The sequence below is a fragment of the Entelurus aequoreus genome, linkage group LG01 (assembly GCF_033978785.1).
Source record: "Entelurus aequoreus isolate RoL-2023_Sb linkage group LG01, RoL_Eaeq_v1.1, whole genome shotgun sequence".
NCBI classification, from domain to species: Eukaryota; Metazoa; Chordata; class Actinopteri; order Syngnathiformes; family Syngnathidae; genus Entelurus; species Entelurus aequoreus.
In genome coordinates, this window is record NC_084731.1 from 20,383,753 (window position 1) to 20,408,493 (window position 24,741).

At 39.2% G+C, this 24,741-nt stretch overlaps 1 protein-coding gene across 8 annotated transcripts in view; it reads left to right on the top strand.

Moving 5' to 3' along the window:
* Positions 1-24,741, top strand: part of LOC133648971 (band 4.1-like protein 1) — a 169,753-nt gene that overhangs the window by 37,529 nt on the left and 107,483 nt on the right. Inside the window, exon 3 of one of the 8 annotated variants that reach the window (XM_062045601.1) lies at positions 11,241-11,327. The exons of the other annotated variants lie outside the window; for them this stretch is intronic. The gene's annotated coding sequence lies outside the window, so the exon portion shown is untranslated. The remainder of the gene's footprint in view (positions 1-11,240; positions 11,328-24,741) is intronic. 8 annotated transcript variants of the gene reach the window in all.

A 24,741-nucleotide genomic window follows, 5' to 3' on the forward strand; every position in this document is an offset into this window, starting at 1 on the left:
AAACTCAAGACAGCCATGACATTATGTTCTTTACAAGTGTATGTAAACTTTTGATCGCGACTGTATAAATACATTAAACTAATGTGTAAATACATTAAAAAACATTATTATTATTAATTAGTATTAACATATATTTTTATATTGTATATTGCATCTTTTTTGCCCTATTTTCAATTGTTGCTGCTTAAATGTACAATGTACTTTGTTGAGACTTTTAGTGACTTTTTCTTTATTCAAAATGACTAGCAACAAATCTAGCATCTTCTCCTGGTGTTATTATAGAATGTACTCGTGTTTAGAGACTCTTACCTCTATCCCTCGACGTCCCCCGACGAAAAGTGAGCTGCAGCGAGCATGACGTCACACTTGCTTTGCGCTGCTGCTCCAGTTGGATAGTCTGGACTACGCTCTTGACAATCTTGTGCGTCTTATTTATCATCGCAACATCCTGTTTCGGTGATCGTCTTTTATTTGGTGGCCGAATTTCCGGTGCTTAACCAGGGTTTTTGCTGGCTCATATTGAGACAGAGGTGGTACAATCCTGACCATGCGGCAGAATTTTAACGCAAACAAAATGGTAGTTATTTTCAATTTACAGTAATATGCTGGAAAGAACACCGTAAAATGTATTGTCATTTTTATTAATGTGATGGGTAGTTTGCTCTAAAATCATAAGTCATGCAGATATTTAAGTATTTATTTTTATTTGGACAAAACATGTTTGGAAAGTATGATAGTATACTGTAATATGTGTGGCAATAATGGATACTATTTAAGTTGAAATGGCATGCAATTTCAAGCAGTACATATATTTTTTTTGTCAGATTTTAAAAAATCTATTACATTTAGTGAGAAAATATTAAGTACTTTATTGACACATACCATTTCAAGGATTAAATGATGTCGCGGGCCAGATCTGGCCTCCGGGCCTTGTGTTTGACACCTGTGGCCTAAGCGCTTGCATAAGAGAATGATGTGCTCATAGCTTGTGTGGTGGGGCCACTTTTGCTTGAGACACTCATAAATGATTTTGAAGCAGCCTTCAAGCGCTCTGTGGACATATATTTCCACATGTTGTCACCACCATGAATTACTACATTTTAACTGCCTGTTATGTTAATTGATCTGCTCTGTTTCACCTGTTCTCTTGACTTTCCTCCTCGCGAGATCGCTTTTTAAAGTAGTGGCTGATTTTGCCTGCCATATCTGCAACGCTAAAACATAAACGTTACTCTGACACGGAGGAAACTTTTTTTAGAATAAACATGACATGCTTGTAATTAGAGATGTCCGATAATGGCTTTTTTGCCGATATCCGATATACCCATATTGTCCAACTCTTAATTACCGATTCAGATATCAACCGATACCGATATATACAGTCGTGGAATTAACATATTATTATGCCTAATTTTGTTGTGAGGCCCCGCTGGATGCATTAAACAATGTAACAAGGTTTTCCAAAATAAATAAATTCAAGTTATGGAAAAAAATGCCAACATGGCACTGCCATATTTATTTTTGAAGTCACAAAGTGCATTATTTTTTTTTAACATGCCTCAAAACAGCAGCTTGGAATTTGGGACATGCTCTCCCTGAGAGAGCATGAGGAGGTTGAGGTGGGCGGGGTTGGGGGTGGGGCGGGGTTTAGGGGTGGGGGGTAGCGGGGAGGTGTATATTGTAGCGTCCCGGAAAAGTTAGTGCTGCAAGGGATTCTGGGTATTTGTTCTGTTGTATTTATGTTGTGTTACGGTGCGGATGTTCTCCCGAAATGTGTTTGTCATTCTTGTTTGGTGTGGGTTCACAGTGTGGCGCATATTTGTAACAGTGTTAAAATTGTTTATACGGCCACCCTCAGTGTGACCTGTATGGCTGTTGACCAAGTATGCCTTGCGTTATCATTAAACCAGTTAAAAGAACTTACAACGTGTCAGCATTTCTTGACATCTTCGAGTAAAGACCATTGTTAAACCCGTCCAACGCTACATTATTATGTGACTGGGCCGGTACGCTGTTTATATGGAGGAAAAGCGGACGCCTGGACAGCATGCGGCTGTTAAGGGGTGAAGGTTTCAGGTGAGAGAGGACGTTAAAGGCGGGGGAAATTCGGGAGGGGCACTGAAATTCGGGAGTCTCCCGGAAAAATTGGGAGGGTTGGCAAGTATGGCTGGCGGTAATGTTTTTTTATGTTAGTGCATGTGGTTTTGATTTGATCTTCATTTTCCCACCGTCCCTTCCCGAAAGCCGATTGGCGGAAAATGAGAAAGTGTTATGTGTCCGAGGAAGCACAGAGACGAAAGTGTGTGCAAGGGCAGTAAACCTGTTGGAATTGGGCCAGTTTTAATCATAAGATTGGCAATAAAAGTTAAAAATGGCGCCTGACTTTGTGTTACTTCCTTCGGAGGCTACAATACATGTTTTAATTTGTTTTCACTTAAAAAACCCTGAATTTCAAGGTGTGGCTGCTATGATTTTGCAGTTTTATTGAGGAGAAAGCCTGTCCCACCCAATAACTCCTTGCATTATTAACATTATTCTTTGGCTTGTCAGTGTGAGTGCATGTGCTTCATCCTGGTTAATTAGAATGGGTTCAGTGCAGCATGCCAACTAATCAAGCTTGTGTGGGTCAAAGCCTACTTTATAGACTAGTCATGTAGGCTATTCAGTCTTGGACAAAGGTCAGGCAAATAACATTGTTAAAAAGGGGAAACCATTCCCTCGGGTTGTTGTATTTGTCTCAGCCGGTTACACTATTTCACTAGGAGAATACTGAAGAGCTCAGTATTGAGTGTTTATGCTCACAGAATGAGATTTAAAATGGCCACTAGCACTCAGTTCCCTGCCCAGATGCGGCTGACGCAGGACAGATAACCATTTTACGTACAAAGCACTGAGTCAGCATCTCTTATTTCAAGAGGGCGGCCGGCCAGTGAAAGGGAGGAGGAGGAAATTGACCGGGCTTTCTTGTTTTGGTATGTTTTGTTATCTCACCATGCTGTACGCCATTCAATATGTGCAGATGACACAGCTGCTGTCCTACCTGCTGCGTCTGTGTGAAAGGCACTTTATGGAAACACTTGAGTTGAGTACTACAGTGTCAAGGCCAGGGGTGTCCACATTTTTTCACAAGGGCCACAAACAGTGGTATCTCAACTAAGAATGCCTCAACTTAAAGGAGAACTTCAATTTTTTAACAATCATAATCAGTATTTTTTTAATGCATTCTAACTCATAAATAAACGTAAAAAAATGTCCTCTTACAGCGGCGCCAATGGGAGGTCCTCTATTCTATATATTCTATTCTACCCATGAAACCCAATAAAAAACATTCAAAAAGCGCCAAAAATACTCAATTTACATTTCATGACTTGAATATTAACCAAGTATTAGTAATACAGGGTTTCCCACACTATCATTTATTTGTGGCGGCCCGCCACGAAAGAATTACGTCCGCCACAAATAAAAAAATAAATTTAAAAAAATAAAAAATAAAAATAATATTTTTTGTTTTTTTTGTCCTCTCCAGCTTCTCGGGCAAATCCTATAGTTGATGTAGATGCCCATATCGGCTGTTCAGATTTACTTTACAAAAGAGAAGTGTAGGATACTTCTCTTGTTGCCTTATTTGTATTTGACTTTATTAAATGTATTTATATTAGAAACACAACATGTGTATATAACAAAGGGTGCAAAGTCTGCAGGCAGTAGGAAACACATGGTTAAGTGTAGGGAGTAAAACTGATGGCAGTCTAAAGTTCAAGATTTTTGGTGCTCTTTGTTCAGTGGATCAGATGTTTGATGAAGCTCTGTGTCTATCAACCACCACTACTGTTTTCTGTTTATTTGTTACTGACTGTGGCAGGACACCTCTGCCTCTGTTTCACTTTATGTTGCTGGTAAATAATATGGTTGTAGTAGTAGGCTAAAGTTAAATTATTTAGTATGCACTAATTTAAGGGGCAGAGCTTTGAGACATTTTAGCTTTTATATTTTATAAGATATATTTTTTGTAAGAACCACAATTAATAAATATATTTCAGTGAATAACTTATTGTTCAAATCTGTATATAAATATGTACATAAAGTGTTGTAATTATATTGTAAAATGGATGGATGGATGGATGGATGGATGGACGTTTAAAACAAAACTGTTATTATTAATTAGTAAGTATACATTTTTTGAGCCTTTTTAGAGAAAATCAAATCATTGTAGTAAATTATGCAAATTACTCGACGATGTCATGGTGACCACGCCCATAGCCACGCCGCCACAGGTATCTTGGCAGTTTATGGGAAACACTGTAATATTGTTATTATAACGCAGATAATTTATTTATAGGCGAGCTTGTGTGCCAATGTTGACATGATCTGTTACATTTGATTGTAGATCATAAATCATGCCTCTCACCTGGATAGTAGAAGGACCAGGAGGTATTCTGACATGTTGGTACATAGAGGTGGGAATCTTTGGGCACCTGACGAGTTGATTACAATTACAATTCAGGAGCTACGATTTGATTACAAATCGATTATTAATGCATCTTTAAATTATGTATATTGATGCAGTTTTACATTTATTTTATTTTCCCTAAATAAGCGTTTATCACTTGCAACTTTTAAAAACATCGCATTTACAATAAAAAAACTGTTATATTAATTCCCATCACATTTACTAAATTAATGGAAATGTGTACAAAACTAGAACATAAGTGCCCGATAATAAAGGAGCTTGTCAGATCTCTCAGTGAGGGCAAATTTAAAAACTGTCTGTATTACTCTATGTACAATAAACACATCAATTATCGATGATTGACGTTTACTAATCGATTTTGTAATCGTCGATGTCTGAATTGCGGTGCATCTAAAAATCTATTTACCCCAACTATATTTGTACACTTTGACAGCCAATTCAAACCCGGGACTGGCGAGAACGACACAAAAAGATGCTTGGTTCTACCCTCCTTTTTTCGCAAGGATTAGGAGTCATTCTTCATCTAAATGGGAATATATGAACGTCCTAGCAGTCAGCATCCTAATGACAGCAGACATTGTAGAGTAAGGGATGCTTTATTATGTTTGCTGGCTCTCACAAAGCCTACAGTGAGTAATAATCAGTGATGTAGTGGGAAAAAAAGCGAACGTTTTGATACATTTTTTTGCTTAAAATGAGCAAATTACGTAAAAAATAAGTTATTATTAATGTGCCTGTTACTACATTACATATATAGTTACAGCGTGCATTTATGGAGATGTTTGGATGTTTTTTTTAAAGGCTTTATAGGCAGAATAGAGCGATTGTATGCAGACTTTTGACCGCAGCATTTATTTATTTAAAAAATACATTCGTCGTCTTGGTGTTCATAATGATTGGCAAAATTCCCAGAAAAGTGCTTTAAGAGTTTGTTTTGAGATAAGAGCTGTCTGTAGGCTTATTGTTATCGTTTTAAGTGTCAAGCAAAACATTTTAGTTACAAGTATCTTGCCATTAGTTGGCATAGCATATGCCACAGTGAACTCCGTAAGATTCGCCCAAAACATCTGGTCTTACTTGCATATAGTGAGAGATTAACATAACTTTGTTTTCCAACTCGGAATGTGAAGATAAATAATATAATTATAACAGGGTTTCCCCTCAGTGTTTGATTGTGGCGGTGCGCCACGGCAATATATTAGCCGCCGCACCTTAAAAATGAAAGTTTTGTACATGAAAACATTCTTCCATCCTTTTACTACCGCTTGTCCATCTCGGGATTGCGGGTAGTGCTGGTGCCTGTCCCAGCTGCCTTCGGACAGAAGGCGGGGTACACCCTGGACAAGTTGCCAACACAGATAGACAGACAACATTCACACTAACATTCACTCACTAGGGTCAATTTAGTTTTGCCAATCAACCTATCCCCAGGTGCATGTCTTTGGAGGTGAGAGGAAGCCGGAGGGAACCCACACAGTCACGGCGAGAACATGCAAACTCCACACAGAAAGACCCTGAGCCAGGGGATCAAACCCAGGACCTTCTTATTGTGAGGCACACACACTAACCTCTGTTCCACGGTGCTGCCCTCCATGAAAACAAAAGAAAGTAATATTTTAGCTGAGTTATTGTAGTGTCCGACACACAAAGTCAGACTTTGCCCTTTTTATCTTTTATTGCCAATATCATGCTAACAACGGGCCCAATTCTAACACGTATTACCTCTGTGCACACACATCTGTATTTGTGCTTCACTCCCAGGCACACAATTAATTAGTATAATTAAAAAACAAAACAAAAATGAAAACATGTCGAGAGTGTTGCCAACTTGGTTGAAGCAATGTCACTGCTATCATTTCATTGAATTGTTCTGCTATGCATTCAATTATTTTATATATATATATATATATATATATTTTTTTTTTTAAATTTATTTTAATTTTTTATTTTTTTACGTACACTTTAAGAAAATTTAGATTTAACTGTAAAAAACTGTCATCTCTGTCAACAGAATTATACTGCAAAATATACAGTGTTATTTTTTTATTTTTTTTTTACAACATATCATGGTAAATGGAAAAACAATACCACTGTTTTTTTTACGGAAAAAATGGCAGCTTAGTCGCCAGATTTTTTACCGTAAAATGTATGGTGGTTTTTTTTTTTTACGACCTATTACCGTGAATGGAAAAACAGTACCACTGTTTTGTTTAATTCTGGCAACTGAGCCGCCAGTTTTTTACTGTAAAAAAAAAAGGGTTGCTGTTTTTCCATTTATAGTAATACACCGTAAAAACAACAATTGTAGATTTTACGGTAAAAAAAAACTGGCAGCTCAGCCGACAGAAATTTACAATAAACAGTGGTAGGGTTTTTTTTCAATTTAGAGTAATATGCTGTAAAAAACCACCATGCATTTCACCGTAAAACCTATTGTCATTTTTACACTGTACAATTTGATGGATACCTTGCTTTGAAATCAACAGTCATGCAGATATTTAAGTATTTATTTTATTATTTTGGTTGTTTGGAAAGTATGATAATATAATATTTGTTGCAATATTGGATTCTATTCAAGTTAAAGGGTATGACATTTCATGCAGTATTTTTTACTCAATTTTTTATTTTTGTCAAATGGAAAAAAACGACTACATTTAGTAAGAAAAGATAAAGTACTTTATTGATGCAATGTTATTTCCAGGCGTTTGCGGGCCGCGAGTTTGACACCTGTTTTTCAAACAAAAGGTTAGAAACAAATTTTTATTTGATTCAGGGAAATAAAACCAACATTTGTTTAAAGCACACATAATTATCTGTTCCTGAATCATAATGTGACAAATACCTTGAAAACTATTAAGTCTTGTAATTTATTGGGATTGCAAATGTGAACTGTTCTAGTTTTGTTGTTATACAGCAAGTTTATAAAGCTTGCAAATTAATGTAAGTTGGTTGAATAGTGCAACTGTAAATAGAGCGGGAGCTAGCACAAACCATTCACGACGTTTAGCTATCGTTTAAAAGGTCATCAATGGGTACTTGAAAAGAATTGTTTCGAATCGATACCGGCTAATGCTTGCAGCACTCAACATCCTTTTCATCCTCTCGTGTTCTTCCACTCACCCTTTGTTGTTTTTGTTAGAGATAGCAATTGGCTGTGGCCCACAAAAAGGCATATGAAAGAAGAGATTAGGCGTAAGGAATTTGTGACACCGATTCCTGAAGGTCTCTAAGGTGACCAACTGCTCACAATTAAGCCAAAACTGATTTAGTGAAAAGCCTCCACCTTGTACTCACCTCCAGGGCCAGTGTGTAGTGGGTGATTTGTGGCTTTGGTGGGGACCAAGCCTAGTGGGATTTGGAGGTTTTTTACAGAAGTCTATCAGAGCATCATAGATACACACTTGAAACACCACTGTTTCGATCCACAGCCTGTCTAATGTAGAATTTGTTGTGTGTGGTGTATGGTCTGGAAAATTGTCTATCTTGTTTTTTTGTACCTCCTGGTACCCTAGCACCTCCAAAACCCTCAAATCTAAACTCCAAACATCCCAGAACAAGCTAGTCAGATTACTTCTAGACCTCCACCCCAGATCACACCTCACTCCTACCCACTTCTCCAAAGTGGGCTGGCTCAGGGTGGAGGACAGAGTAAAACAACTTGCATTGAGCCTAGTCTGTAAAATCCGCTACACCTCCCTGATACCGAAGTACATGTCAAACTACTTCCTTAACGTAAATGACCGCCATAACCACAACACCAGGGGGAGCTCCACTAACCAGGTTAAACCCAGATTCCGAACTAACAAAGGTCCTTAACTCATTCTCTTTCTATGCCACATCAATGTGGAATGCGCTCCCAACAGGTATAAAAGAAAGGGCATCTCTTACCTCCTTCAAAACCGCAATAAAGTTCACCTCCAGGCAGCTACAACCCTAAACTAACACCCTCCCCGGATTGTTAATAATCAAATGTAAACAATCAAATGCAGATACTTTTTCTTATGCCTTCTGATCTCTCTCTCATCTCTCTCTCTCTCTCTCTCTCTCTCTCTCTCTCTCTCTCTCTCTCTCTCTCTCTCTCTCTCTCTCTCTCTCTCTCTCTCTCTCTCTCTCTCTCTCTCTCTCTCTCTCTCTCTCATCTCTCTCTCTCTCTCTCTCTCTCTCTCTCTCTCTCTCTCTCTCTCTCTATGCCCACTACTTGCTGTCCATATCCTACCAAGTCACACCTACACTGTTCCAATATCCATTTCTCTGTTCTCAATTGTGATGACTGATGATGACAACCAACCTACCCTCCCCCTCCACACCCCGGATTTTAAATAATGTAAATAATTCAATGTGATTATCTTGTGTGATGACTGTATTATGATGATAGTATATATCTGATAGTATATATCTGTATCATGAATCAATTTAAGTGGACCCCGACTTAAACAAGTGGAAAAACTTATTCGGGTGTTACCATTTAGTGGTCAATTGTACGGATATGTACTTCACTGTGCAAGCTACTAAGTCTCTATCAATCAATCAAAAAGCTTCACACTCCATAGCTCGATCATTATAAAGGCACTTTTTGCTAAGGCATCACCTCCGTGGTTGTACATCTCAACAGTCACATTGAGTGTGCAGATGTATAGGCCCCGTTTACACTCAGTTAGGTAGGTAAATCCCACCTAACCTTATCCTGGTCCACACACACAATGGTCGTTTAAGACCCCCTCCCCCCTCCGTCAGCCGGCGCAACGCGACCTAGTACGCATGCGTGGAAAATGCGCACGTCATAGTCACCTCCAGTGTTGCTTTGTGTGCAAGTTCTTAAATTTAACTCTTCTGAACAATATCCAGTGTTGTGGTATTTCAATGAACTGGAATCCAGTGGATAGGTTTGGTGAATGTGAGTGTGGATGTTGTCTGTCTATCTGTGTTGGCCCTGCGATGAGGTGGCGACTTGTCCAGACCCCCGCCTTTCGCCCGATTGTAGCTGAGATAGGCTCCAGCGCCCCCCGCGACCCCGAAGGGAATAAGCGGTAGAAAAAGGATGGATGGATGGAGTCCAGTGTGCTGTGGGGCCCTATGGTAGTGAATCACACCTGAGACATCATAAATGAATCAAGTCTTTATTGGACAGGTGAAAGTAAACAATGTGACAAAGAACATTTGACAAAAATCAATCTAGAGATCTAGATATCTGGTCAGGACACTCCTCACTCTTTTTCCTTCACCTTCATTGTCCCTTTGTTTTTGAAGACTTTATATACTCTGGACCTAGACGTTGAGTCCGCGACATACATGGCGGACAATAACTGATCCAGTCTGCCTTTGCCAGTCCAAAGCATTCGCCGTTTTCCGTAGTCTTCTCTCGTCGGCCAGGTAATACAAAGCACACGCTACCTTTTTTATCACATCCACGGGAGCCCGCATTCTTGTTGTCTTTCCTTCGACAAATGGACTAAGTAGAATCACAGCTGACCTCGACATTCGAAAGTTCTCTTGCCTGAGAAGTGTTGTATCCCAAATAGCTGCAATCGCTTTCTCTTAAGGTATTCACGTGTGATTTCCACAAGCGTCTGTACATGTAGAAGAAGGAGAAACACGGGCATGTCTGGATGACCGAGTTACGAAACCGCTTATTATGAAGGTGTCGCGTTCTTTCTGACGTCACTTCCTGTGTGGGGTGCAGTCTTTCTGGTGTCACTCCTCTCCGAACTCAGTTTGTAAAACGATCAATGAGTCCATACAAAGCTAAGAGCCGGAGATTCAAGAATACACGCCGCACTTACCCGTGTAAAAATGTGTCCGAGGAGGGGAACCTTAAACGCTGGTTTAGTGTGGCTGAAACGGGGCTTAGGCTAAATAATTATTAGTTAAGGGGTTATCCGGCTTACTGTAGACATAGCCTTAGGTAGGCCATGTTTACACAGCTCACCAAATCAGATTTGTTTGCCTCAAGTGACACAGATCTGAATTGTTTTGCCAGTCGAAACACTCCAAAGTGCTTTTTCAATCTGATCTTTTCACATCAGATGTGGGACACATCAGAAAATAGTCCAAATCCGATTGGAATCTGATCTTTTCACATTCGACTTCAGTCTAAACCAGGGGTGTCAAAACCCACAAACAGGTTTTATCCGGCCCGCGGGTATGAGTTTGCTAGGTATAAAAATTAACCAAAATGTTTTAATGTAAGAAACTGCTGTTCTAAATGCGTCCACTAGATGTCACAATAGCAATTCTTTGTATATTTGTAGATGATGCCACGTATGTAAAAAAAATAAACACATGTTAGTGCACCAGTCGAGGAAAACGAGCAAACTACATAAATAACATACTGTAATTTGATTTTGATATTATTTTTTTATCGTGATATAATTGAAAATTAACACCAATGAGTTGACTGATGAACATTATCATGTAATGTATTCAGAAAGTATACATAACAACAAATAAAGATAGAATACTATTAACCGCAACATGTAAGTGTAAAAAAACCCCCAACAACATTATGATTTTGTACATTTTCAGAATGTGCTTGTTTTATTTTTAAACAAAGAAAACAATGTGAAGTTGTCTTTATTTTTAAATTGTGGTGCCGTGATTTTACCACGGCACCACAGTAGAAGTAGATTCTACTCCCAAGTGGGAGTAGAATCGACTCCCACTTGGGAGTAGATTTTTCTCCATGTGGCCCCCTATCTAAAATTAGTTTGACACCCCTGGTCTAAACCGAAATTGTGACCTGAATGTGACCCGTATGTGACTTTTCCATCAGCTTTGGGCGAGCTACATCATTCGTGTGCGCGGGGAAAGACGCAGCCCGCCTGCGGAAGTGGATACTTCATCACAACATCCGGTTTCGGTGAGCAAAGTCCTTTTTCGACGGCCGAATTTTCGGCGCATCAATAGTCAAATGATTAGCTTTATTTAATATGTGAAGATATATTTTGATTACGAAATGACGATTGTTGAAGGACCGGAATTGACGCTGTGGCATATTTGTTTATGTTACATCAGAGCTGGGCAAATATTTTCACTCGGGGGCCACATTGAGAGGAAAAATGTGTCTGGGGGGCCAATGTGTACGTGTGTATAAATTATATGAACACATTTTGCTGTAAAACTCTGCTGTACAGTATGTGTGTTTGGTTCCCTTTTTTTCAGGAACACTAATACCAAAGTCACAATGTCCGATAGAATTCTAAAAAAGTTATGACAGACCACCTCAAAAAATTGAATTTTACAGGTTTTTTACTGAAAGAGACACCCAAAATGTACATTAAAGTAAAGAAAGTGGGATTTACAATATTAACTACGAACAACAAAACACTGAATATTAACAACATCCTCGGTAGACATGTTTAACAACAAAAATGCAAAAAACAGCAAAATATGAATGCAAAGGGTAATAAACACCTACAATATGATATATTATCACTTTTATGCAGAAATTTGTTGTAAACATTTGCTTCCGCATCTGTTCCTGACACATGCGTTTGGGGCTGGCTGCTCTGAAAACAAACCCCGCCCACTCTGGTTTGCTCCTGGTCTGAGTTGCTGTAACGTAGATTAATGCAATAACTCTAACACACAAAAGCGCAGATTTCAACCATTGAAATACTTTCTATAGTTCAAGACTTATGGTCATTTAAAAACCGCACTGCACATCACAATGACGGCTACAGTTTTGATGTTAAAGGTCTAAAAGAATTATGGTGAACGTCCGGCGGGCCGAATTGAAAATCCTAATGGGCCGTATTTTCCCCAGGTCTGTGTTACGTACATTACGTAAATGAGTTGAAACATAAAGCTAACATAGATCCACGTTGTGTGTTGCCTCTACTTAACAGCCATTAAATGCCACAGCCATATATATTACACTATATACAGCCGTGGTCAAAATTTTACATACACTTGTAAAGAACATAATGTCATGGCTGTCTTGAGTTTCCAATAATTTCTACAACTATTATTTTTGTGAGAGAGTGATTGGAGCACATACTTATTGGTCACAAAAACATTCACAAAGTTTGGTTCTTTTATGAATTTATTATGGGTCTACTGAAAATGTGAGCAAATCTGCTGGGTCAAAAGTATACATACAGCAATGTTAATATTTGCTTACATGTCCCTTGGCAAGTTTCACTGCAATAAGGCGCTTTTGGTAGCCATCCACAAGCTTCTGGTTTAATTTTTGACCACCTCCTCTTGACAAAATTGGTGTAGTTCAGCTAAATGTGTTGGTTTTCTCACATGGACTTGTTTCTTCAGCATTGTCCACACGTTTAAGTCAGGACTTTGGGAAGGACATTCTAAAACCTTAATTCTAGCCTGATAGCCTAGATAGCCTGAAAGAATGGCTAAATCAGGCTAGAATGAAGGTTTTAGAATGGCCTTCCCAAAGTCTTGACTTAAACGTGTGGACAATGATGAAGAAACAAGTCCATGTGAGAAAACCAACACATTTAGCTGAACTGCACCAATTTTGTCAAGAGGGAGTGGTCAAAAATTCAACCAGAAGCTTGTGGATGGCTACCAAAAGCGCCTTATTGCAGTGAAACTTGCCAAGGGTCATGTAAGCAAATATTCACATTGCTGTATGTATACTTTTGACCCAGCAGATTTGCTCACATTTTCAGTAGACCCATAATAAATTCATAAAAGAACCAAACTTCATGAATGTTTTTAGTGACCAACAAGTATGTGCTCCAATCACTCTCTCACAAAAAAATAAGTTGTAGAAATGATTGGAAACTCAATACAGCCATGACATTATGTTCTTTACAAGTGTATGTAAACTGACCACGACTGTATATTCATTCATACAGTATAGTAGTCTAATTTATTTCCACTTAAAACCACACATTTTTAAGGTGCGGCAACTTTTATTTTATTTTGTTGTCGTAGAAGCGATTTCCTTGTTCACTTACGGAATCCGAGCAACTTCCTTTGTTTTCACTCTATTGACCTGCGCATGCAAGTGACGTCGAGGCCACATTGGGGCCTGTGCGCCTCTATACTGGAGTCTGATAAAGATCACATTTTATTTGCAGTATAAACAGTCAGCTGGAAAAAATCAGATTTCGAAAAAATCCAATTTGGGCAACTTGTGTAAATTTAGTCGTTGTTGTTGTTGTTGTTGAACCACAAAACTAGTTGGGATTCATTCCACTGTACCATTGCTGTTTGCAGAACTCCTAAGTAACCCAACTCAAACAGCAGGCTTATATTGCAAACAAAAAAAAAATTTAAATGGTAAATACTAGAGATGTCCGATAATATCGGACTGCCGATACTATCGGCCGATAAATGCTTTAAAATGTAATATCGGAAATTATAGGTATCGGTTTCAACATTATCGGTATCGGTTTCAAAAAGTAAAATTTATGACTTTTTAAAACGCCGCTGTGTACACGGGCGTAGGGAGAAGTACAGAGCGGCAATAAACCTTAAAGGCCCTGCCTTAGCGTGCCGGACCAGTCACATAATATCTACGGCTTTTCACACACAAGAGAATGCAATGCATACTTGATCAACAGCCATACAGGTCACACGGAGGGTGGACGTATAAACAACTTTAACACTGTTACAAATATGCGCCACACTGTGAACCCACACCAAACAAGAATGACAAACACATTTCGGGAGAACATCCGCACCGTAACACAACATAAACACAACAGAACAAATACCCAAAACCCCTTGCAGCACTAACTGTTCCGGGACGCTACAATATACACCCCCGCTACCCCCTACCCCCCACACCCCCTTTTTCCATAACTTGAGTTGATTTATTTTGGAAAACCTTGTTACATTGTTTAATGCATCCAGCGGGGCATCACAACTAAATTAGGCATAATAATGTGTTAATTCCACGACTGTATATATCGGTATCGGTTGATATCGGTATCGGTAATTAAGAGTTGAACAATATCGGGATATCAGATATCGGCAAAAAAGCCATTATCGGACATCTCTAGTAAATACTTGTATAGCGCTTTTCTACCTTCAAGTTACTCAAAGCTAAGGCTGAAACGACGCGTCGATGTAGTCATCGGTTACGTAAATACGTCGACGCCGTTTTTGTGCGTCGACGCGTCGCATATTTACGTCACACTACCGTCATGGCGGAGCGCAAAGCAGACGGTGCGAGCGAGGGGGAAAAAATCACGCCAAAAGTCGTCAAAAGTGTGGGAGTATTTCAATACACGGCCTAATAATGTTGTTGTATGCACACTGTGTCGAGCGGAAATGGCCTATCATAGCAGCACAACGGCTATGAACGAACATTTGAAAAGAAAACCATCAACCATCAACTAGTCAATCGTCCGCGTGAGCATACGTTGTCATCATTACACAAAAACATGAATGTGTCATTTGTATCTGCTAGGGGTGTAACGGTACGTGTTTTGTATGGAACCGTTTCGGTACGGGGCTTTCGGTTCGGTACGGGGGTGTACCGAACGAGTTTCTAAGCTAAAGCTAAAGTTTTAACAAGCTGCTTTGCTCCTTCTGCTTCTGTCTCAGCACGCACCATTGTCCCACCCACACAACCATCTGATTGGTACACAGAAAGCGCTATCAGCCAATCAGCAGTGCGTATTCAAAACGTTAGCAGCCAATCAGCAGTGCGTATTCAGAGCGCATGTAGTCAGCGCTTCAGCGTCGAGCAGATATGTGTTTAGCAGGTGAGCATCAGGCTGCGGACTCTCCCCAAATGATAATAAACACCTCCCAGTCAACTACTAGTAACATCACTATGAGCCTGTTGACCTTCTAGAAACTTAAACTGCAGCTCAGCTCACTCACAGTCCTGGCTTGAGGTGAAGGCTAATTACCTCTCAGTTCCAGCCACATCGACCCCTTCTGAGCGCCTATTTTCAGCTGCTGGGAATATTGTAAACAAGAAAAGAACCAGAGCATGTAGACATGCTAACCTTTCTTCATTACAACTGTTAGACACTCACTGGAATGAGTAGAATTGGTTATTGTGTACTGTGTTGGACTGGATGTTTATTTTGCACATTTTAAAAGCAATACTTAATGTTTACAGTGCTCCAGAATATTTAGATTGGCACTTTTTTGTATTGGATGTTTATCTTTATTTTTGCACATTTTAGCAAATAAGCAATACTTTCACTTTTGTTGAAATGTTTACACTGTTGTTACAGAATATTTCGTTTTGCACTTTTTTGTATCGGATGTTTATCTTTATTTTTGCACATTTTAAAGCAAAATAAGCAATACTTTTACTTTTGAAATGCTTATACTATTGCAGAATATTAAGATTTGCACTGGATTTTTACTTTTATATTTGCACATTAAAAAGCAAGTAAGCTACTTTTAATTTTGTTAAATGTTAAAAGTTTTAAATGTTTACATTGTTACAGAATATTTTGTCATGTTGTAGTCAATGTTGACTGAGTGGCCATACTTCTTTTTTTTTGGTAAATAAAAGCCATGCCTTTTGAAAAAACTGGCCTACATTTATTTTTTCATCTTCATTTTAAATAAAAAAATAATCGGTAAAAGCAAAACTAATCTATAGATGAATCGAAAAAATTATCTATAGATTAACCGATTAATCGAAAAAAATAATCTATAGATTAATCGATAGAAAAATAATCGTTAGCTGCAGCCTTACTCAAAGCGCTTTGACACTATTTCCATTCACCCATTCACACACTGATGAGTGTAAATGTAAAAACAAAGCGTGGGAGACTTTGTACTGTTAATTATTTCTTTCTGTGTATTTTTCACCGCCCTTGCTGGACTTGTTGCAAATTGCATACAACACAAGGAAACAAGTTGAGCGGCTTGACAAGGAGCGCACACCTCCATCCACCCTCACACACACACACACGCAAACACACACACAGACTGATGCAGAATGTTTTCTTTGTCACATGCTCTTAGGTGGGAGGACAGAAGAGACTAGATGCACATTTGTTCCGGCAAAGAAACACAGAGACACAGCAGTGGTTAATGTGTGTTTGTTTGCAGTAACATGGCTGTGCTATTCTAAGTCTGTGGACTGTTTGATGTGTGCTAGTTTCCATGGAGGATGAAGTCAAGTTGTTCAACTGTACTCATGTTTTCCTCTGTGTGTGTGAGTGTGTGTGTGTGTGTGTGTGTGTTAGTCTGTTTGAGCAACTTCCCATTACATAACTGTGTCTATCCAAGCAAATATTCCTACCCTAGGTTGTACACTTGATACTGTATTAGGGTTGTACGGTATGCCGGTACTAATAAAGTACCGCAATACTAATTGATTGAAATCGGTACTATACTGCCTTTGAAAAGTACCGGTACCGTTCTTTCATCTGAATGCCGCTGTGCGGTGGTGACTACAGAGCCGAGGCGCATGATGTTGAGTGTGTCAAATCACACACACAAAGTGCATACAAGCAATAACATCTCGGAGAGGAGGAATGGCAAAAAACAACAACTCTACTGGTTATTAAAGAGTGTGTGAAGGTGACTCTTTAAACAAGGAAGTGCTGCACTTCAAGTGTTGCTTTCAAACACGCCTTGCCAAATGTGGCGATTAGTTTTACCGCCTTTGCTTCAAACTTAAGTAAACATTTAAATAATAAGCATTCAGATCTGCACAAGGAGTTATAAAGAGTGACAGGTAATAATGTAGGTGTTACACCTGTCCTGCTGTTTGGCTCCGGTGCAGACTGTAGTCGAGGAGCACAGGGGAGATATGTAAATATACATATGTAAATATGTATATTTAGGCAGCTTTTGTCCTATCATTCACCTTAAATCCTTAATTTTAACTGTGTCTTATACATGGACCATGCTTTGTTTCCATTATTAAATATACCATATTTTTCGGACCATAGGGCGCACCGGATTATAAGGCGAACTGCCGATGAGCGGGTCTAGTCAGGTCTATTTTCATACAAAAGGCGCACCGGATTATAGGGCGCATTAATGGGGTCATATATATGTATTTTTTCTAAATGTAAAACACTTCCTTGTGGTCTACATAACATGTAATGGTGGTTCTTGGGTCAAAATGTTGCATAGATGATGTTTTACAGATCATCTTCAAGACGCTTTCTGACAGTGGCTTCAGGATGCGCCGTTTTGTGGGCGGTCTTATTTACGTGGCTCACCTTCGACAGCGTCTTTTCTCCGTCATCTTTGTTGTAGCGGTGTAGCGTGCAAGGACTGGCGTGGAAGAAGTGTCAAAAGATGAAGCTAACTGTTTTAATGACATTCAGATTTTACTTCAATCAATAACGGGGCAGCATCTCCTCATCCGTGGCTCACTAGTGCAACAACAACGCCGGAAATGTGTCCCGTTAAAAACCGTCCGACCGGAACTTTCTAATAACTTTATATTAGAAATGGCAATGGCGGAGAATTAATGTCCCATAACAAGAAGATAGAGAAAAAGAAGAAGCTTATCGACTACGGTGTCCGCACGGACTAGAAAGGTGGACATTTTCAGGACTTATGCAGATCCCAAATACAGATCAGCTAGTACCACAAGGTAAGAAAAGTTGCTTTTGCCAGATAATGTCTTACCTTATACACACACCATAATAATACTCGTATGTTGAAGCACAGTACAATCCATCAAACGGTGCGGCTTCATAGCTTACCAAAGTCGTCCTGTGTAATGTTTTATATTTTCAACGGAACATATAAAATGTTGGTGTTGTTTACTTGAGTCATATTGCAGTCTACACGTATCTCTTATGTGTGACTGCCATCATATTGCATCCACCATCTAATGGTCACACTTATCATTTCAACATGTACCAAATAAAATAGCTCCGAGGTCACTAAGCACAACCAAAATAATTCCGTACATTAGACGCACCGGGTTATGAGGCGCACTGTGAGTTTTGAGAAAATGAAAGGATTTGAAGTGTGCCTCGTAGTCTGAAAAATACGGTATGTACCAAAATAGCTGATCCGTAGCTTCTCACTTTCTGCGGTGGTACTTACAGTACAGTACATACGACCAAACTAGCATTTCCAAAGTATTCAGTGGTAAGGAAATCTACATTGTTGTTGCCACCCTATCACATATAATCACTATTCTTTTGGTATTTCAACTTTCCACAAAATGACTTTCAGTGAGCATAAAGAATGCACCATGGTTTTGTCTCTGTGTTGGTCTTTTTAGATGTTAATGTTGGGTTTGATACCGTTGAGAGTCATATCTTAATAGGGAGCTTGGGAAATTGAGTTGGCATTAAAATATCCTACATTTTATTACTGTGCTGCAACACTTTTAAAAGGGTCTTAAGAGATCTCACTGTGGTTGTATTTGAAATGTGCTGCCTCAATGCTGGAATGTAGACCATTTTTTGTATTACCCTACTGGGAACACGTCTTTTTTTTACTGTAGAAAAACAAACTTAACAGCTCTGACATTTTGTAGCTGACTGACAAATTATTGGGAGAGCTGAAGGCTTTATTTTAAAGATGTGTAGAACAGCCCGTTTTTGCAATCTGTCTACCATGAAGTGATGGGCGTAAGGAGCCAGGTCCATTAAGTATTTTATGTTCGTTATGAATCATCGCTTAATCCTAACTCAGTGCTTCTCAAACAGTTGGGCAGGGCCCCCTGGATAGGCGTGTTGAGGTGTCAGGGGGGTCTGAGAGGCAAGGGACTTCCAGTATTTACATTTTTTAAATTCTTGAACAATACACAAGCCTCGAGCTTGGTGGCAGCAAGCTCAAATTATTCAACAGGCTCAACCATGAAATATGACCAAGTGACTGTAAGAAAAAACAATTCACAAGTCTTCAGCTCGGTGGCATGTGGGTGCTGGTGCCAGCTAGGGTTGTACGGTATACCGGTATTAGTATAGTACCGCGATACTAATGAATCATGTTCGGTACTATACCCGCCTTTATCGGATTGATACCCAAATTCGTGGTATCATCCAAAACTAATGTAAAGTATCAAACAACAGAAGAATAAGTGATTATTACATTTTAACAGGAAAGTGGTAGATAGAACATGTTGAAACAGAAAATAAGCAGATATTAACAATAAATGAACAAGTGGATTAATAATCAATTTGTACAGTTTATCCCTCATAATGTTGACAAAATAATAGAATGATAAATGACACAATGTTACTGCATAGCTCAGCTAAATTAGGAGCCTTTGTTTGCTTACTTACTACTAAAAGACAAGTTGTCTTGTATGTTCACTATTTTATTTAAGGACAAACTTGCAATAATAATAATAATAATAATAAAAACAGATGTTATTTGTAAAAAGCACTTACATTGAGTAAACAACCTAACAACCTCAAAGTGCTACAGTGTATTAAACAAAATAAAATAATAAAATAAATAAAAATAAAAAAGATAATAAAAAATAAAAATAAAATAAAAACCAGAACAGCTAAATAGCTAAAACTAGTATGCATACATCTGAAAAAATGCTTTTTGTTTTTAAAAGAAGGGTTTTTAAGCCTTTTTTTAAAAGCATCCACAGTCTGTGGTGCCCTCAGGTCAGGAGAGAGCGTTCCACAGACTGGAAGCGGCGGAGCAGAAAGCCCGGTTTCCCCAATAAGAAACATGCGTTTAATGCATACTTGCCAACCCTCCCGTTTTTTAGCGGGAGAATCCCGGTATTCAGCGCCTCTCCCGCCAACCTCCTCGGCAGAGATTTTCTCCCGACAAACTCCCGGTATTCAGCCAGAGCTGGTAGGCCACGCCCCCTCCAGCTCAATGCGGACCTGAGACTGAGTGGGGAAGGCCTGTTCTCACGTCCGCTTTCCCACAAATTTTTTTTGTCAGACTTCTCTCCATTGAACACGGTGGCCGAAATGATATACTCATCATGAACGGAGAAGTTAAACAGGACAATACTGCCATCTAATGGATAGCCACCGGAACACTGAAATTCAAGTATTTTTTTTTCGTTTTTCTATGTAAATAAAATAAATAAATACATGTATACAATATATGAAATACTCGAGTTGGTGAATTCTAGCTGTAAATAACCACGCCCCCAACCACGCCCCCCCACCACCGACCAAGGCCCCCCCACCCCCTACCCCCCACCTCCCGATATTGGAGGTCTCAAGGTTGGCAAGTATGGTTAAATGTACATTTTTTGTTAAAGTAAAGCCAATAATGCCATTTTTTTGTGATCCCCTTTATTTAGAAAATCATCTAAATAATTTTGGCATTGGTATCGGGACAACACTAGTGCCAGCAACTCAAAGAGTGGTTATTACAGATAAATAAATAAATAATCAGGTTCTTAATCGTAATTCAATTTCGGGGGAGGGGCGGGGGGTGACAAATAGTATGTCCCCAAAAGAATTGAGAAGCACTGTCTCAACAGAATCGAATTACAGAAGCTTGGATATCTCTTCTGAGGATATGATGGTACAATATTTAGAGCGTAGATGTGAAAAATAAACTTTAGAAACTGCATGAGCAGGCTTCTAACAGCATGGTATGAAAATACTTTTTCACTGTCACCATAACCCTGTTTGATATTTTTGCACTCCCCTGGCTGCTCTCTGTGAGTTGAGCACCTCATAGCAGCCCATATACCGCAGGTCATAACCCCATGGAACGTGTGGTACCATTTAAAGGTTGGGTACTGGATGTGGTATTTTTTTTTTTTACAGAAATGGCCAATTCATTAAAAGACATGAAAAAAGCCCCAGTTTGTTGCTGATCAGAAAGGCAAAACTAATTGTAGAGCAGCTTTCGGTTACCCAATGACCTCCGGGAAGTATTCATGTAAAAGGAACCTAAACTATAATTTGTGATACATTGGAACTAGAATGACGCCACAGACCAGCGACCAGGCGGAACGATAATGTCACATTGTGGTACATTTCTAAATGACTAGTGTAATAGGGTTGCAACTAACGATTATTTTGATAGTCGATTAGTCAACGATTATCTTAACGATTACTCGGATAATAAAGCGTACACATATTTAATGGCTCTAATTTTTCCATCGACTTCTAAATGCAGCTTAAGTTATTTTAGGCCTGTGCTTATAAACAACAAAGATGAATAATGCATTCATAAATAATAATTTTTACTAGAGATGTCAGATAATATCGGACTGTCGATATTATCGGCCGATAAATGCTTTAAAATGTAATATCGGAAATTATCGGTATCGGTTTCAAAAAGTAAAATTTATGACTTTTTAAAATGCCGCTGTACGGAGTGGTACACGGACGTAGGAAGAAGTACAGAGCGCCAATAAACCTTAAAGGCACTGCCTTTGCGTGCTGGCTCAATCACAGAATATCTTCGGCTTATCACACACACAAGTGAATGCAAGGCATACTTGTTCAACAGCAATACAGGTCACACTGAGGGTGACCGTATAAACAACGTTAACACTGTTACAAATATGCGCCACACCAAACAAGAATGACAAACACATTTCGGGAGAACATCCGCACCGTAACACAACATAAACACAACAGAACAAATACCCAGACGATATTACAGAATATAAACCCCCCCACCCAACCCCGCCCACCTCAACCTCCTCATGATCTCTCAGGGAGAGCATGTCCCAAATTCCAAGCTGCTGTTTTGAGGCATGTTAAAAAAATAATGCACTTTGTGACTTCAATAATAAATATGGCAGTGCCATGTTGGCATTTTTTTCCATAACTTGAGATGATTTATTTTGGAAAACCTTGTTACATTGTTTAATGCATCCAGCGGGGCATCACAACAAAATTAGGCATAATAGTGTGTTAATTCCACGACTGTATATATCGGTATCGGTTGATATCGGAATCGGTAATTAAGAGTTGGACAATATCGGAATATCGGATATCTGCAAAAAAGCCATTATCGGGCATCTCTAATTTGAACTATAACTGTGCTGCTCATTCAGCGGTTACAAAAACTAAAACAACTATTAAATGTTGTCCATAGGGCGCACCGGATTAAAATGCGCACTGCCGACGAGCAGGTCTAGTCAGGTCTTTTTCCATACAAAAGGCGCATTAAAGGGGTCATATTATGATTTTTTTTTACTCAAATTAAAGCACTTCCTTGTGGTCTACATAACATGTAATGGTGGTTCTTTGGTCAAAGTGTTGCATAGATGATGTTTTACGGATCATCTTCAAGCCGCTTTCTGAGCGTCTCTTTAAGATGCGCCGTTTTGTGGGCGGTCTTATTTACATGGCTCAACTTTTGACAGCGTCTTTTCTCCGTCATCTTTGTTGTAGCGGTGTAGCGTGCAAGGACGGGAGTGGAAAAAGTGTCAAAAGATGGAGCTAACTGTTTTAATGACATTCAGACTTTACTTCAATCAATAACGAAGCAGCATCTCCTCATCCGTGGCTCAATAATGCAACAACAAGGCCGGAAATGTGTCCCGTGAAAAAACGTCCCACCGGAACTCTCTAATAACTAAAGTTCCTTGGGTGAATTATGTGAACCCACTACAGTTTTTAGCGCTTTGATAGCTAGTCTACTGACAGATGTAAGTTAGAACTTTATGCTACTTTATATTAGATAGATAGATAGATAGACAGATAAATAGATAGGTCTTTATTGTCATTGCACAAGTACAACAAAACTTTGTTTTCAGCACAAACCCGTTCAAGATTAGACAAACAAACAGTGTACATGGTTACAGAACAGGAACGCTAATGGGTCGCCACAAGGCGCCCCGTAAAAGATGGGGAAAAAGGTAAAACGCTAGGGAAGGATGAGTAAAAAAATACAATCTAGACTGGGCTCCTAAGGGGGCCCAGTCTGGAGTGGGAAAAAACCTCCATAGCAAAGCACATATACATATTACAACATACATCTCAAGATATCTAGCAACAGAGGGAAGGGAGTGCGGGGTCATGGTGGTAGGCCGCAGCTCTCAGGCGCTGACTATACATTCATCACCCCTATGGGATTTGCGTCGAGGGCGTTGGGTTGGGGGGGGGGGGGGTGTATGTGTGCCGTTTATTTTTTTGGATGCATGTTTGTGTGTAAGTGTAAGTTAGAAATAGCAACAGCGGAAGATGAATGCCACATAAGCAAGTAGAGAAAAAGAAGAAGCTTATGACTACGGTGTCGGACTACAATTGGGGACACGCGCACATTTTCAGGACCAAATACACATCTGCCGGCACCAGAAGGTAAGAAAAATTGGTTTTGCATAATATTGCGAAACAAAACGCCAGATAATATGTCCGCTAATAGGTGCCATTTTGCGGTCCTTATACACACACCATTATAAAACTCGTATGTTTAATGCGCCGACAATCCATCAAGCGGTGCGGCTTCATAGCTTACCAAAGTCCTACTAAAAACATTTTGACATATTTTTCAGCGCTGTGTGTAATGTTCTATATTCTCAATGGAACATTTAAAGTTTTGGTGTCGTTTACTGCCATCATATTGCAGTCTACACGTATCTCTTATGTATGACTGCCATCTACTGGTCACACTTATCATTACACCATGTACCAAATAAAACTGCTTCGAGGTCGGTAAGCACAACCAGAATTATGCCGTACATTAGGCGCACCGGGTTATAAGGCGCGCTGTCGATTTAAAAAAAAAAAAAGAAGAAAGGATTTTAAGTGCGCCTTATAGTCCGAAAATGACGGTATGTATTATGTTTATGTATTAAAAAAACAGTTAAAATAGCAGCAATGAAAACAAGCAACAAAACACAAACGTCTCTAAAAGAAAAGCATTTTGTGATGTTTAAAAAGCTGCACACTGGTATATTGACTATTGATTAACTTTTGGCAGTGTTAGCACTCTAATAGACTCAATGTGTTGAATTGTATCTTTGATTAATTCTCAGCCAGCAGTCCTGAGACCGCAGATGTCCGACATCATCATCATGCCTCCGCATTAAATGCTGGCGTATCACAGATGTACTGCCATAAAAACAAGGTCCGCTTTGCAAAATGAGCAAGGTAATCATGTTTATGACGTCACAGCTATTGTCGACAAATTTTATTGTCCACAATGTCGACTAATCGTTGCAGCCCGATAGTATACTAGAGGGTAGGTGTCCTACTATACGTAACAGAAACACACTGTTGACATCTGAGCACCAAGAACAAATTGCATGCTTCAATTCCATCACAGACTAATATTCAAATGGGAGTTTGCATCATAAGATTTCTTAAATAACAAACTAACTGACAACCGGCTTTCCATCTATTAGACTATATTGAATCAATCAAATGATGTATTGGGTGTACCAATTTGGTGTAGGTCAATATTTAAAGAGCAAATCTGAGGATATCAAAAAAAAAGAGACGAGGAAGCCTCTT